The sequence below is a fragment of the Cibotium barometz genome, chromosome 6, assembly GCF_041138505.1.
Source record: "Cibotium barometz isolate CiBa-2024 chromosome 6, ASM4113850v1, whole genome shotgun sequence".
In the NCBI taxonomy this organism is placed as follows: domain Eukaryota; kingdom Viridiplantae; phylum Streptophyta; class Polypodiopsida; order Cyatheales; family Cibotiaceae; genus Cibotium; species Cibotium barometz.
Window position 1 is genome coordinate 32,372,427 of NC_141051.1, and position 16,678 is coordinate 32,389,104.

The window sequence follows — 16,678 nt, forward strand, 5'->3', positions numbered from 1 at the left end:
GCGCTTGTCGAAGGGCATCTCGTTTCTGAGAACGTGACCCTGTGTGCTGGTGGTTGTACCCTAGAACTCGAATCTGCTCTGATACCAGTTGAAGAGTGCGCACGGAGCGTGTGTGTGCATGTGGAGTAGCACAAAGATGGAGAAGAAGAATAAGACACAAGATGTGGACTCCTCATCACAATGAGTGACTGGGTTTGAGAGAGTCCTTATTTTACTGAGACTACAAAGAATGGTGTCCAGCTACCCACTTACTTAGGGGGGCTGGCACAATGGGCTTTACCACCCCAACAAGTTTATCATGTGGGTTTAATAGAAGGGGTTTTTAAATCCCATTTTAATAAAGGATATTATTGAAAAAGGGAATTTAAAGTTGAATGAAATAAGGTTGTATTTAATTCATGTAAAATTTACAAATAAGGGGTTTTCAAAATAGGACTTGAATGTACATTATATAGACGTTCTACATATAGTGAGCTTCTCAAGGTTTGATCCTACCTCTAGAGCTCAATCTCTTGCACCTTCATTCTTACTTTCTCTCTACCTTTGTATCTCTATTTCCTTGTGCAACTTTGTGTAGCTTGGCATTAGAGTTTATCTGGCTCCACCACAATAACATGTTCTCTCTCTCTCTCTCTCTCTCTCACACACACACACACACACACACACACACACACACACACACACACACACACACACACACACACACACACACACACACACATAAAGTAATTATCTTCATGGCTTTGCTAAGTCCTCAAAGAACTGAAGGTACTATTGAGTCTATGAGTGGCAACATGTACTCAACATTGAAGGTGATTGAACTACACTAGAGAACAAGTGCTTCATGTATGAAGGCAGTACCACAAGGTCCCTTGATGCCACATTTTTACTATATTTGTGAATCAAACATGTTTACATGCCGACATAACTCAAGCTTGAGGAAAAAAGTACAAAGAGATTTATTGCAAATTGTAATTTTTAATTACTTTTGTTATTTATTTTTAATTATTACTTTTGTATAAGATAGAATTTTCCTTGATTTTTTATAAATTTTTAAGATGAAATTGTTTCTTGCTTTGCTAACATCTTCCCATGGGATTGCATTGATGAATGGGAGAGTTTGGAGCTCGGTTTGGAGCCATCACAAGAAAATTTGAGGGTGTACATATAGATTTTGGTGAGCTTTTATATGCTTGCTATAGTAGCATAGGGCTAGCTACTAGGAAAATCTTATTTCTCATTATGGGAGATTAGTGCCTATACATGCACTAACTGTGGCTCTACTTTGATGGCCTTCTATAAAAGGATTGAGTTGGATGTTTAGGTCTCCACATGAAGTGTACATATATCTCCCACAATGCCATAATTGACTAATTTGTCCCTCTACATATTTTTGTGTGTGACTTTTATAATGCAAAAATTTACAATTAGGTGGATTTTAAAAGAACACACATCTCTCAACAATTTCTTGGTATGAGGGTGGGCAACCAAAGTATCCCAACATTAAGGCAACACCATTAGCACCTTGTATGATTGGCTAGAAGATTATTACAAGGTACTCCACTTCCAAGAAGACACCCTGTCAATGATGTTTTCATATTGAATGTGAAATATGAAAAGGAGTATTTGGGAGGTGTTGGACTTGGATTTTGTATGTAGGGAGTAGGTAGACAGCTAGGTTTGTGTGCAAAAGGTGATGTGCCCAAATACACTTTCAATGACAATTGGCATCTTGGAGATTTACGAAAGTACTTAGCTATGCACTATAATTTTAAGGATGAGAAGTCCTTTAAGATTTAATAGTCATATGGTGCATAGGAGAAAAGAGAAATCCATGTTCTATAAGGATATCTTATTTCTATGGTGGTACCTCTTTGTTTAGTGTGGGCCTTTCATGGAATCAGTTTTATGATGAAATTGAATATTTTTGTGCATTGCAAAGAGTCAATCTCAAATTTATATTTAACACATCTATTATATTTTTTAATTGTCAAGTTTTGGGACTGTTTATTTTATATTATCATGCATGCATTACATGCTTTTGTTATATATAAGAAAAATTCACGTACACTTAAGAAAATAGTAAAAAAATCTGCATTTACAATGTGTTTTTCCATGCATAAAGAAGATTAACATCTAGTTGAATGAGCACATTTTCACAAGCTCAAGGTCAACTCCTATGGCCCCACATGGCATTATCAAAAAACTTTTAGGATTCCAAAATTGCATCAATTTTGAACTTCCACAATGTATAGTTGCCTTCATCAAGTTTTCCTTTGATGAAGGTAAGTTCACAATAATGAAGTGGTGTGATAATAGCAACATTAAATGTGGGTACAATAGTAAGTTATGGGTACCCCACTTTTGGCTATTTTAAACATGAAGGATACTTTTCCATATCTAAGTAAATTCTTTGGAGAGGTAAGGACTTGTGACATTGTAAGGTCCAATATAGAATAATGACAAAAAGATCATATTTATGACTCAAAATTATGGTGGAAGGAGAGATAGAGGGTATTGGTTGTCCACCTTATGAAAGGCCTAGAGTATAGAATAATGACAAAAACACAATGTTTTTTACTCAAAATTATGGTGGAAGGATAGATAGAGGGTATTGGTTGTCCACCTTACGAAAGCCCTATAGAATAATGAACAAAAACACAATGTTTTTCACCCAAATTTATGGTGGAAGTATAGGTATAGGGTATTGGTTGTCCACAATATGAAATCACCTATAGTATAAGCAAAAGTTTAATTATAACTTTATCTCTAAACTCTAATAGGAAATTCATCTTCAGACCCCAACTATCTTTTATGTGTGGATTTTAATTTAATTATGGTTTGCAAATATGTTACAATGCAATAATGCTACTCAAGTAAATTCTTTTGGCTTCCTTTGAACATATGTAATGGAATTCTTCATTTTGTTATACATAAACTATTCATTTGCTTTTATTTTTAGTACTCTATCAAACAATATTTTTTCCCTCGTAGAATGCACCACTTCCCTTAGATAATAAGCAAGCTTTGAGAATTTTGATGGCCCATGCCAGGGCCACATTAATGAATAATGGTTCACATTGGACAACTGATGTTGAAAATAGAATTATCTTAGGCGTTGGACCACAACCATGACCACCATGGAAATTGCAAACAAACAAAGAAATTTCTGGCTGAATTAAATTTTTGTATTCTACTCAAAAATATTACTCAAGCACGACAATGTAATAGATCTCCTAATAAGGTGGAATTTAAAGGCCCTTTTTGCATTATGATGATTTGATTCCATGGATAAGTATGTGTAAGCCAACAGAACAGAGGCTGGGATAGAAAATTGGATAGTGCCTTGTGGGCCTTTAGGACATCATATAAAGTCACAACTAGTATGACACCATTCAAAATGGCATATGGTTTGAAAGCCATATCCCCCATGGAATTTGTGGTAGAATCCAAAGAACAGAGAATACATGACTTGATTACACTAGAAGAAGCTAGATAGGAAAGTGTGTATTTGGATGAAGCCATACAATGAAGGAAAAAGGCCTAGGTAGATAGATATAGGAAAAACAAGCTATTTGAGAAGAAGGACAAAGTGTTGGTATTCAACTCAAGGATGGGGAAGCACATGGGAAAACTCAAATTGAGGTGGATTGGACCTTGCATAATAAACGAGGAAATCACACCAGTAGGAACCTTCACTTCAATGAATCTGGATGGATCCATGTGTGCAAACAAGGTGAATGGTTATAGGTTGAAGCCATACTATGCTTCTCTAGAGGACGAGGAGGATATATCCTAGGTGTTGAGCATCAGGAAATAACCCATAGAAGAGAGACGGCTTGCCACCAAGAAGCCGGAAGAATAGGGGATCTCAACAAGTTTGGGAGAAAATAGAGGCAAAATAACAAGGAAAATTAAAAATAAAAAGGAAAAAAAAGTATGAAAGTTCAAAAAGTGAAGAAATGGATGATGATACTGCAAGATCAAGAGGATGCAAGTGATGATGACTTGAATCAAGTTGACAAGATAGGAGTTAAGAAGGGCAATCAAGGCCACCTAGAAGACAACAACGATGTTAAAAAGGGTGCAAACTCATGACACAACGACTCACAAAAGAAGTGAGAGAAAAGAAGAATAGTGCAAGGAGAGTACACAACACTCTGAAGTAGCCCTATTTACAATGGCTACCATGGCGACCAAACAAGCATACGACAAGGAAAAGGTATGCATGAAATCCCTACAATTGGCCAAGCCGAATTACTTTTTTGACCTACGAAAGGAAATGAATGACGAATGGGCCACAAGGCTAGAGTTTAAGCAAGTGATAACAAAAGATTGGGAAGCCTTGGCCACTATAGAGGGAGCAAAACAACTACTGTAGACATTTATAGATTTAGATGTATTGGTGCTTCCTGTAAGGAAGCCTATAAGCGTGGACACCAAACTAGTGAAGGAGGTGTTTGGCCTACCGCATGAAGGGAACACCGAGGATAACAAAACTTATCAGGTTGCAATTCTTCCACACTACATAAAAGATTTATGATGTTTGGTTTTGGTAAGTATAACTTGGAAAACTAATTATATGGTGAAATTCTTTTTACCTATCTGAGCCCTCCGAAAGAGTGTGGACATCTACCAGCAATATGTGTGAAAAACATCTCTCACCTACAAGTAAATAAGACAAAAAATGAGATGCATTTCGAAAGCACACACTTCTCAAAATAAATTTGCGATGGATAATGTAATTCATATATATTTCTGTAATGACTATTTTGTTATGTAAATCTCTTCTCAACAACTATGCAAGACTCTTTAAATTTTATCAATCACTTGAATAACATCACCAAACACATGTGCATACTATGTTCAATTTTTAATAAAATTATATTCAATTGTCATTAAGTGTTTGGTGTTTCAAGCTCCTCATCATTGTCAATAAGTGCTTGCGAACTTGCAAGCCTATGTGAGAGTCATCTCAACTTGAAGATTGCTTTCTACCTCTTCTTCTATAGTGAAAGTTCGACCTAAAAGTGGTAGGCATAAGAGTTCAAGTCTAGTCGCCAGTTGGTTTCCGACCATTGGAATAGTCTTACAAGTGTGTCAAGTTACTAGTTGGTTTTCTAATCGCTAGTATAGTTCTTCCATGTTGCATCTGCATTTGCTTCCAAAATATATATTTGTATATTTTTTATAAAAGAATTTTGTCATGACCATTCTTAATCGTGATTGCTCCACCTTGTTTTATCATTTCAGCCGCCTTACCTGACAATGATTGATTCGGCCTAGATACCTGATCTTCTATTTTTGTTTTATAAAGTCCACCTGTTCCTTTCTTTTTTTATTTTCATTTCACATTTTCGTCTCTCCTATCCTTTCTGCATCTTCGTATTGCCTTCCCTATGGAGCACACTGTGACCTTTGAGTGGGAGCTTGATGGCTGCACAGTAAAAAATCTCAAACTTTAATACTTCTCCACCATACCATGCTTGTCAGTCATGGATATCTACAAGGGTTGCTGCCTTCATCACATGCCCTTTCTGGAGTGAAAGCTACTAGGACCAATGGAAGCCTACAGGAAATCATCGCTCATTATGACATGGAGGGCAATAAAAACTACCTTGTAGATATTACTCGAAGTAAAACATATATGCTACAATGTAGTCCTCTCTATGCTACTGATAGTCTTGATTCTAGTGCTAATGACATTACCCAAGATGTCCGACATTTTTCCAAGATGTCCGACATTTGATTCTAGTGCTAATGACATTGCCCAAGAAGTCAGACATTTGGAGACCTCAGTGGAGAAAGAATTAGGGACACAAAACACCCATGTTCATATCTCGAGCTCCTCCTCTAAGAGTGACTTGAATGGCTCAGCAACTGTTTTGCAACCAGGTGAAGGCACAAGTAATCCAAAAGGTTCTAAGCACAATATCTCTGAAGATGAATGTATTGCTTCAGAGAGTATACTTTCAGTTCTTCGTAAAGAAGGAGCAACCTTCTCTTCTATGTTCATTGCTGGAAAAAGTTACTCGAGTCATCCAAGTCCAGGAGGGGCCAAGACATTATGATGGTGATTCCATCCTAGAGTTTCCACCAACATATGGCAAAATAGGAAATATGGATGGAAAATATGATGGTCACCTATGGACACATCCAGTAACGTCAAACATGTCTATATAAGTTGTACCGTGCATATTAGCTATTGTGTTGGTGCTTTGGAGTGCCATAGGCTCAGATGTCCTTTTTACTTTTTACTTGAACAATAAAAGGTATAACAACACCTTCTTTCATTTATACAAGGTAGCCGTTTCCCAGTTCCCAGGACAAGGTGGCCCTGATGATAAATGTTATGTCTTTAAGATGTCTTTGCGAGAGGACTAGCATCAGGCGTGGACTTGGTGAATCGCATGCGGTGTGATAGTGGAGGTGACTTGGCAAAGTCTTGGGTTTTGTTTGATCACACTCATCGAGTTTTTGGTTGGTCAACAATGGCTTGTCATGTTTACGACCCAAGGTGAGACTACGTACTTCTATTTTTTCCTTTCTTTCATTTACCTTGAATGATTACTGATTAAAAAAATTCTCTCCAAAATCCTATAGTGTTCAAGAGCTGTTGACAATTGCCACATGCGAAATGAAGGAGGAGGATACAAAAAGCCAAGTACTATTTTGGGAAATGATGAATAGCACAATGGAGCAATGCAGTTATGCACCCGCACACTTCTATGGGTTTATGGCAGATGAAGCAGGGTCAAATTGGTGTGCAATTAGGACCGTTTTCAATGGGGGTCCACACAACATTATGGAGGATAGGGAGTGAACGTGCTTATTCCATTGGAAACAAAGTTTGCTGAAGCATGCTAAACAATGCGTGAAGGTAGAAAGTCGACAACACCATATTGACTTATGTGAAGAATGGAGATTGGCAACCAATAAGGAGTCAGCTTTCTTAATAAGTAAAGAGATTCGTGAGTGGTGGAGAAATGGACATGTTCATGAGGGAAAACTATCAGTATAATGGATACGTGGATGAGTTGGTGGGAAGTACAAATAGCACATTGGGACAACCTCATGTCAAGGGTGAGAAATTTTATGGAGAAATGATATGTTGTATGGATGTATTTGCATTGGAGTCAATTTTGTGAATTCATGTATGAAACCTCTTGTGTGCAGGTGGTCTTAAACTCGGTGGATTTAGCACAAACCACTCGAACAAACTTATTTGAAAGTGTACATGGGAGTTGGCTTGCTGGTGAAGGATATAAGGAAAAGGTTAGCTTGTATGATGCGTGCATTTCAGATATGGCAAACGCTTTACTACAAAGTGCAAAAAAAGCAATATGCATATCAGATGGGGAAGCACAAAGGTGAGGGACCAAGCTTGAGCAAGTTGCTAGACAGGGTGGTAGCAAGGTCAAGACCGGCACCACCACAAGTGGCTCGCATGGTCCATGAAACAGTAGCTAATACTTCTATGTATGAGGAATCAAGGCCTCTACATGGAGATAAGGAGACTATTCAACGGAAGAGGGTGAGGACAACGAAAGTAGACCAATGCTCACATCGTCCATGTTATGTCATGCAGAGCAGACATCGTCAAAACTGGGAAACAGCAAGAAGAGTAAGTTTTGGAGATAGATCTAGAACAAACAACAGTGCAGCAAGTCACGCTTCAACAAGGGGAGTACCAAAAAGTCCAATGACTGGAGGAAACAAAGATGTAGGACATGAAGAGCTTAAACAACATTATGGCACAATGAGCGGAGGACAAATGCATGTAAAGGAAGAGGCCGTTGGTTGGACGCACAATATGGGCCATTGGACGAACCCCATTGAACTCAAAAGTCAAATGTTTGGGAGGTATTGATGGAATAATTAAGTGCAACTCATACATACATGGAAGCTCTATTGGAGTTGTTTCCCCTAGCTTCTACTTAGAGCGACGACATCCTGGTCCGGGAGGGCCAAAGGCTCAAATGATGTGGTTTTGTCCTTCAGATGTTTCACACACATGGCATGTAGATCCAAACATAATATACAAGCCATCATACCCAGATATGTGGAAAGTGGATGTTGGGACCAACATAACCAGCCAAGAGGTAGAGAAATTAGTAAAGGTAGGGTTCAAGTTAGATGTTACTCATGAAGAACCTTTTGTGTCAGGGGTGGGAGAAACATCCACACAAGCAACGGGCAATAAAGAAAGTGACAAGAGGCCACATGATGCTACACAGAATACAAAGAGATCAACCAAGTGGCGGAATTGGATTTCCAAAGAGGCAGAAAAGAGGATTGGTAGTGCCGAGGCCATGATAGCGACAGTCCTTAATCAGAGTGCAATGCAGCCATCCCCCTACTCTATTTTTCATTTGGCATATGAGAGTGGAGAGGACTATTTTATACACATCAAGGTACAACCTTGGTGTACATGTCCTGATTTCATGCAAAGAGAATCTGGAGGAAAGTCTTACGTTGCATGTAAGCATATCTATTTTGTCTTCTTGCGAGTTTTGGGATTACATAAGAATGAGGATATGGTAATGCATCAACTGACACTATCACCAGAGGATGTGGGCAATATACTATCACGTCCTCGAAGCAAGGATGTTTGTGCCTATACTTAAGATTTAATCAAGCCTCTCATGTTTGTGCCTACTTAAGCTTGTAAGGAAATGTGAAGTCAATCTTTTTGTAAGAAAATTTGAACCATATATATATTTTTGTCTTGCTTTGGGATGGAGTATATATATATTTTTGTCACGTACTCTAAAATCTTATTGTAGGTAGCTTGCGACGCTATGGTAAAGGAGTCGTACCAACCATATATCTTCTTGTAAGGAAATGTGAACTCAATCTTTTTGTAAGAAAATATGACCCGGGTATACTTGTTTTTACTTGTGTTGAAATATGAACCGGGTATACTTGTTTTTACTTGTGTTGAAATAAATATTGGTCTTTGAGTATGCATGAAAAGTTGAAGTATCCTTGTCATAAATTGTATGTATTGAAAGAAAGGTACATAGATAGGTATGTTTGTGCCTATATTTAAGTTTCTTTGACATAAAATGTGTGTTTATATGTAGGAAGGTAGGTATGTAGGTATGTATGTATACATGCATGTATATGTTTGGGAGTATGCATGCATGCATGTATGTATGTATTGTACACATGTGTGTATATATGTATGTATGTATATATGTAGGAAGGTAGGTATGTTTGAGAATATGCATGTATATATGTATGTATGTATGTATGTATGTATGTATGTGATGTATTTATTTCTCTTTCATAAATACTTACTATATAAAAGCTCACCAAAATGTATCATTTTTCTTACAAGCTCGCATAAAACTATATTATCTCCAAAAAGCTCGCCAAATAAAGCTCGCAAAAAAATCAAACTCTTGCATAACCAATAATCTTTTCTAGTTCATCCACATTCCTACTAATAGATGCATAATTATTCTACTATCTTCTATCTCGACAGTCACACTCAAAATGTCCCATTCTACCACAATTCCAACATGTCATGCCATTCATTAAAGGGCTTTGGGACCCCTTCACTAAGGATTCCTAATTTTTAGGGATTAAAGTTTAAGTTGTAGATAGTTGAGAAGACAAGGACAATGACGACTCTAACTTTTGGGCCTCTTTATAGGCTTTCCATTCTCCTTATTCCCCTAGTCCCACTGCTTTTTAATTTATTAAAATAAGAAACTCCCAATCATTATAGAACCCCTACCTACTTTGTCATAAAATCTCATGCCCCACCACCGCCTTCGCTTTTTCAACTTACAAAGCAAATCTTTTATCTTTTCACTTTATCAAATTTCAAAGCATATCTTCAATCCACATCACTATCATCACACATTGAATTTATCCAAATGCATAGGTGTTTTTAGAGGGAGACCAAAAATTTAAATTTTCTTTTCCTTCATTTTTTTACTACAAAACTATTTCCCAACATAAGAATATGTGAAAACCGATTTTTTGTCATCATTTTTATTTTTTAATTCCTAAAAATTAAAACTTTTTAGTTTTTGAAATGAAAATTTTCTCCTCATATAACTACTTGTCACATCACATACTCACACTCCCGAAATTAAATATATTAAAGAAAAACCTTCTCTCAAAAAGGTCCCCTTTTTACCCCCAGCTATATATATATATATGAAAATATTTTTTATTCTATGCCAATCTAATCTCTAGTCTTAAAAAAGCTTCCATATCAATCACTTTGGATCTAGAGGGTGCTTAGTTTGCTGAATCAAGCTAAGCTAATTCTTATCATAGTAGGTACTCCTTTTCACTCCACTTAAACATTTGAGTGAGAATTACTTCCCTCGACTAGATCACTTTAGATCTAGTGGGTGCTTAGTTGACAAAGTCATGCAAAGAATTTGATCATTTTATGTGCCTTTATTTTCACATAAACATAAACCAAAACATTAATGAAAAATTTAAACGAAGAAATCTACAACAAATATTGCATTACCTTGAACTTTTAAGCGGTTCCATAGTCATACTTGACTAAAGAAAGTCTTTTTACACTTAGGTTGCATTTGAGTGAGTGTTATCTTTCATGCCCATTAGAATATTTTAATGCAACCTTTTAGCTTGTGGATTAAATCGTAAGACTAATACATCGATGCTTTGGCTGAGTGGTGCCAACCCCTTAAGGAACTTGTATTCTTGCAACAATAATGCAAGAAATTCCTTACATTAAGTCATTTATCAATGTCTTAGTTGTCTCATTGATTAAGGATCTTGTATGCCTTTAGAAGGCAAGCGAATCCTTATCCAAAAACATGAAACATTGAGCGTTCACTTTAATGTCTTGGGAGGCCAGCTTATTAAGAAACTTTGATTCTTGCATGATGCAAGAAAATCCTTGCTTGAAGTGAACTTTGGGCCTACACATCAAGATGGTGGCTATTGTGCAACCAATTAAGGAACTTTTAGGTTTGCACCAATCCTTACAATATTCCTAAACATTGATCCCATGGTTCTTCCTTGTCTTAGTATGGAGCTTTTGATCATGTCATAAGAAATGAAAATCCATACAAAGCTTATTGATCAATGTTATGGTTGTTGCCAACCCATTAAGGAACTTTTATTCTCACATAGATGCAAGAATTTCCTTTTTCCTACATTCACTTAGAAGTTCATTAGAACAAGTCATAATGTAACTACATACTTGTGAAATACTTTACCATTGCATAGTAGGTGGTCATCATGCACTGTAGGATCGCGGGGGCAACAACTTCCTGGGAGGTCACCCATCCCAGTAGTGTTCCAGCGTAGGTGCGCTTAACTACAAGGTTACACAAACTGGTCTAGCTATCTAGCCCCAAAACCTTAAGGTGTTAGGGACCTCCGATCTAGCCAATTCATGCAAGCCTTGCCACACAAGTTGGGCTTACTCCAACAACCACCCCCTTAAGCCAAACTTGGGACTCACCTGTCCCCCTTAGTACCAACATGGTCCACAATCGGCTCAGAGGTTGAGAGCTTCAACGTGGCCTCTGTCCTGGCTCAGAGGTTGAAGTCACCTTCAACATGGCACTTTCCATGGACTCAGAGGTTGGACTTTCAACCATGGCTCTGATACCACTTGTAGGATCACGGGGGCAACAACTTCCCGGGAGGTCACACATCCCAGTAGTGTTCCAGCGCAGGTGCGCTTAACTACAAGGTTACACAAACTGGTCTAGCCATCTAGACCCCAAAACCTTAAGGTGTTAGGGACCTCCGGTCTAGCAAATTTATGCAAGCCTTGCCACAAGTTGGGCTTACCCCAACATGCACGAATGTTACCTTGTTAAACCTTACCAATTAGACTATGTAGTCATTTTTGTAGATGTAAATCTACCTCAAGCAGTTTGCTTATGCTTGTCAATGCTTGCATTGACACTGAGGAGTAGCCCATTGTTACTTTTGGTGTTATGCCTGGATAGCTTCACAAGGCATACTACCTTGCAATCACACTCCTAATCCTTAATGGTGAAATTCTTTGTGCCATAGTTTTATCATATGAGAAAACTTGACCTATCTTCAACCCATTCTTGCAGTTACATGTATTGCAAGCATGTTTAAAGTAGTCTTTGCACAATAGAGACTTTTCTCGAGAGAGAAACTCTATTGAAGAACTTTCATTTAAGAAATGAAGGAACATATCTTCTTTTACAAATCTACCCTAGCCTTGGATCCTTTGGTTGTAACATGCATTGCATAAAGTTTCACACATAAGGTAGATTATAAAATTTATACATGGGCTTCTCACAAGGATTCTTTTCTATGTATCTAGAAATCCCTTCCTGAAAATGGCTCATGATACTTCTTATTCTAAGGGTCTTTGGCTATAGAAGCAAACGCTTTACTGGGTCTTTGGCTATAGAAGCAAATGCTTTACTGGGTCTTTTGCTGTAAAAGCTAACCCATCATTTTCATTGTACATCCCAATCATGCTTATAAATTCATGATTGTACATGAGGGAGTTTTAACCATAGGACAACTTAAGAGTGCTTTGACAACCACATTGTGCAAGCCTACAATTGAAAAATGTGAACATAACATTATTTGAAATAAATTCTCTTACCTTGATTGATGGTGTGGTCACAAAAGCTCGGCTTACAACATAACGTGTTTGATTCTTTTGATCTTTAGGAATCTCATGCATGGATAACTCCATAGAGTTTTGGTGCATAGATTCCATGAAATCCTTCCTTGTGGTTCTACTCTTGTTGGAGTGTCCCTTGACATTAACTTTGGTCTTACGAGGTCATGAAGTGGTGCCCTCATGTAAAGACTTTGTAATCAAGAGTCTAGAGAGGAATTCATGCTAAAGAGACATATTAGCTAGGCCCAGCATGTTGTATCTTATGCTTTGAAAGAATGAAAGTCCTCCTCATAAGATAACATGGCCCTCTTAACATTCTTCTCCTAAAGGAGTTTTACTCTTTTTATATCATTAGGAAGAGCCTTTAGAGCACTGCAATGCTTTAAAGTTGCCCTTAAGTGCTCATTATGCCCAACAAAAGGACATGTGAAAAGACAATCATTTTGAAGAATGAAAGATCTTTGAGACATTGTTGCACTTTATCTACTTTAGGTGTAATAATCATAGCTTCTTGTATCCTTGAAAAGCTATCTTTTGCATTGCACTCATCCTAGTGGTTGTAATAACAGGACTTGTATCGCAAATTATGAGGAAGCTTGGATCATTCATCATTAACTATATTATGGTTTTATCAGGGGACTTATTGATCACATCATTATATGAAGATCTTGGTTTCCACTAAGCTTGCAACCCACAATATTCTTGAGCATACATAGAATCACTTCATTTACAATTTTGCTAGGTCCATCCTTTTTTTGAGGTGATAGACACAAGCAAAGTTGATCTTTGTTCCTAATTTCTATAATAGTCTTTATTCGAATAGACTTGTTATCCTTGGATTTCTATCCGAGACCTTTTTAACATCCTCTTTTATAGAGCATAAAGTCTTTTCACCATTGCATGTTGGGCCAATAGAAAACAAATTCTATTGCTTGTTATGGCTTGAATTCCACATGCCCTTCATATGGTAAAACAATCATGTGATTCATTCATGTCTTTCTAACATTATAGACTTCCTATTATCCAAGGTTTTAACCATGAATAAAAATCTATCTTTGAAGTGAGAAAAGCTATAGACTATGGACACAAAGAATGTCATCCTTCTACCCTAGGCCTAGAGAGAGAGAGATATAGAGAGAGAAAGAGAGAGAGCACATGATTAATACTTGCAAAGAGCTGACTTTATTAATTTCTACACTTACAAGTGGATTTTTAATTACCATTATGCACAAATAGCTAGTAGGGGATACCAAAGCAAGTAAGGGATTAAAAAAAAAAGCTTGCTTCACCTCAAATCAAGTATGGAGCAAAACAAGGTAGGATAAAAAGAAGTAGAGACCTCAAAGAAAGTAGAGACCAATGGCAAGTCGATGGCATGACATGTAAACATCCTAATATTTATTCTCATCATCATCATCATCTTCATCATATTCATCTGTATTCCTAGCATCACCACTGTTATCCTCTCCTTCAAGACCCTACATATTCAAACACACAACCAAATAACTTTTCTATATAATCAATTATATTGAATAATAACAATTCACCCACTTTATTATGCATACTCTTCTTACCTTGACAAAGATCTCTCTTTAAATGATATAAAAAATGTATATGTTATGAAAATTCATTGTTAAATAAGTAAACTTACATACATATGCTAGCAAACTTTGTCGAACTTGCTCTCCAAAGTGGGAACTAGACTTGCTAGAATCGGGAGTAGCTTGTGGATTGGAGATTGGCAATGATTCACTTCTCGTCGTCGGCATATCGGACCTCGAGGGGGATCTTGATGATGATGATCCACCAAAGCAAGGAAACCTACATCGTCTCCCTCTATTTCTTTTAGGGGGCTCCCATCTTGAATTTTCTTCCTACAGTGTCTATTGGGAGATGAGACTGTAGAGACTATAGGATTTGTGAGACTTGGGATAGTAGATACATTAGTCATCATTTGTCTACTATCCCAATCATAACTTGCCCTACTTGATGGCTTAATGAAGCCATAGCTACATAAAGGTGTAGACTATAAGCTAGTAGGCATAGATGAGCCTAGAGTTGTGAGGTTTGATCCAACATGGGGTGGGATCCTCGGTGGAGTTTGGGGATTGCACTGTGCATAGAATAAAACCAAATGCCAATTAAATAAATTAATTGGCTTTTAAATAATCTACATCACTTTTTTAATTACACAACATATACTTAAATAGGAATGCCTTAACATTTGTGTGAATTGGGACCAAGGATCTTACCCATAACAATCCTGGATACCATTTAGGAGAGCCACCACTTATGGATCTTTAGTGATGTCCACTACTCTATCAGGATTGTAGGAGTCTTGACGGTCATTTGGCCTTATCTATATAATAGATAAGTATTTCACACGAATGATAAGCCATTGCAAATGTGGTTACCTAAAAAATTTCCTAGAATACTTATCAAGTGCATTTAATGTTAATTAAGTGCCTAGAGCATTGATCGGACACTTAGAATGCTAATCAAGGATGTAGGATGATAATCAAGCACATAGAATGCCAAAAAAGTGCATTGACTTTTAATCAAGCATCTAGAAATCTAATGAAATGCATTAATCAAGCATCCTAAATGCTAATCAAGCACATAGAACATAAATCAAGCATCCTAAACACTATAACTTTGCAATATGTGTGTGTGTTTCTGGAGAGGGAGCATTGCATGAATCACAAATGCTCTAATCTTTCCATACACACTAACTAGAATATTTTCTCCAACCATACATACATGCTAGAATAAAGCCCAAAATTAACACACACACACACACACACACACTTGCTAGACTGCCATATATACATGCTAGACTACAAACCCAAACAAGGCACACACACATTATGGCTCAAACATAGCTATGTACTTAATGCTAATCATTGCATAGAGCTATGTACTTATTGCTAACCATTACATCTATCTATGAACTTAATATTATGCTATGGCTACATACTTAACATTGTGTGTGATCTACATACTTAACATTGTGCATGATCTACGTACTTAATACAAGAAAGGAATGTGCTTAACACTACGCTTGGCTACCTATGTACACACAATCTATGCTATGTACATACTATGTACACACAATCTATGCTATGTACATACTATGTACTTAATGCTATTAATGTGCTATGTTATTAACTCCATGGATGCACAAGCTAATGCTATGTACTTAATGCTAACCATTGCATAGTGCTATGTACTTCCTATGCTATGGCCACATACTTCACCATATGTGGGAGCTACATACTTAATTCTATGTGGGAGCAACATACTTAATGCTATGTGAGAGCTATGTACTTAAAGTGGGAAAGGCATGCACCTATGGACACACAAGCCATTGCATTATTGGACATGCTATGTACTTAATGCTATGGACACACTATGTCCTTAATGCTATGGACACACAAGCTAATGCTATCTACTTAATGCTATGGACACACAACTTGATACTATAAGCTATGTAATAAAGGATATGGACACACAAGGTGATTTTATGAGCTATGTAATAAAGGATATGGAAATGGATACACAAGCTAATGCTATCTACTTAATGCTATGGATGCACAAGCTAATGCTATCTACTTAATGCTATGGATGCACAAGGTAATGACATATGCTATGTACTTAATGCTATGGACATGGCTACACAATCTATATGCTATGCACTTAAATCTATGGACACACATGGTAATACTATATGCTATGTACTAAATTTTATGCTATGGACACTTAACACAAGATCCAAGAGAAGCCTAAGCTCACAACCAAATAAAGAACACGGCTAAGACTTACCATAGACATGTCATGATTAAGTGACAACATGAGAAAAGAGAGCTCAATAATATTGAAGGCATAACTGTTACCACAATAGTATATTATGAGTGCATTGTAAAGTCATTCCTTAACATATTTAGTCATTCAATTAGCAAGAATATAACTTAAGAAAATGCAAGAAGGTCACGATCATACTTCCCTTTAAATCAAAACAACCATGAGCTTAAAAGAAGACTAGAAAGTCACTATATC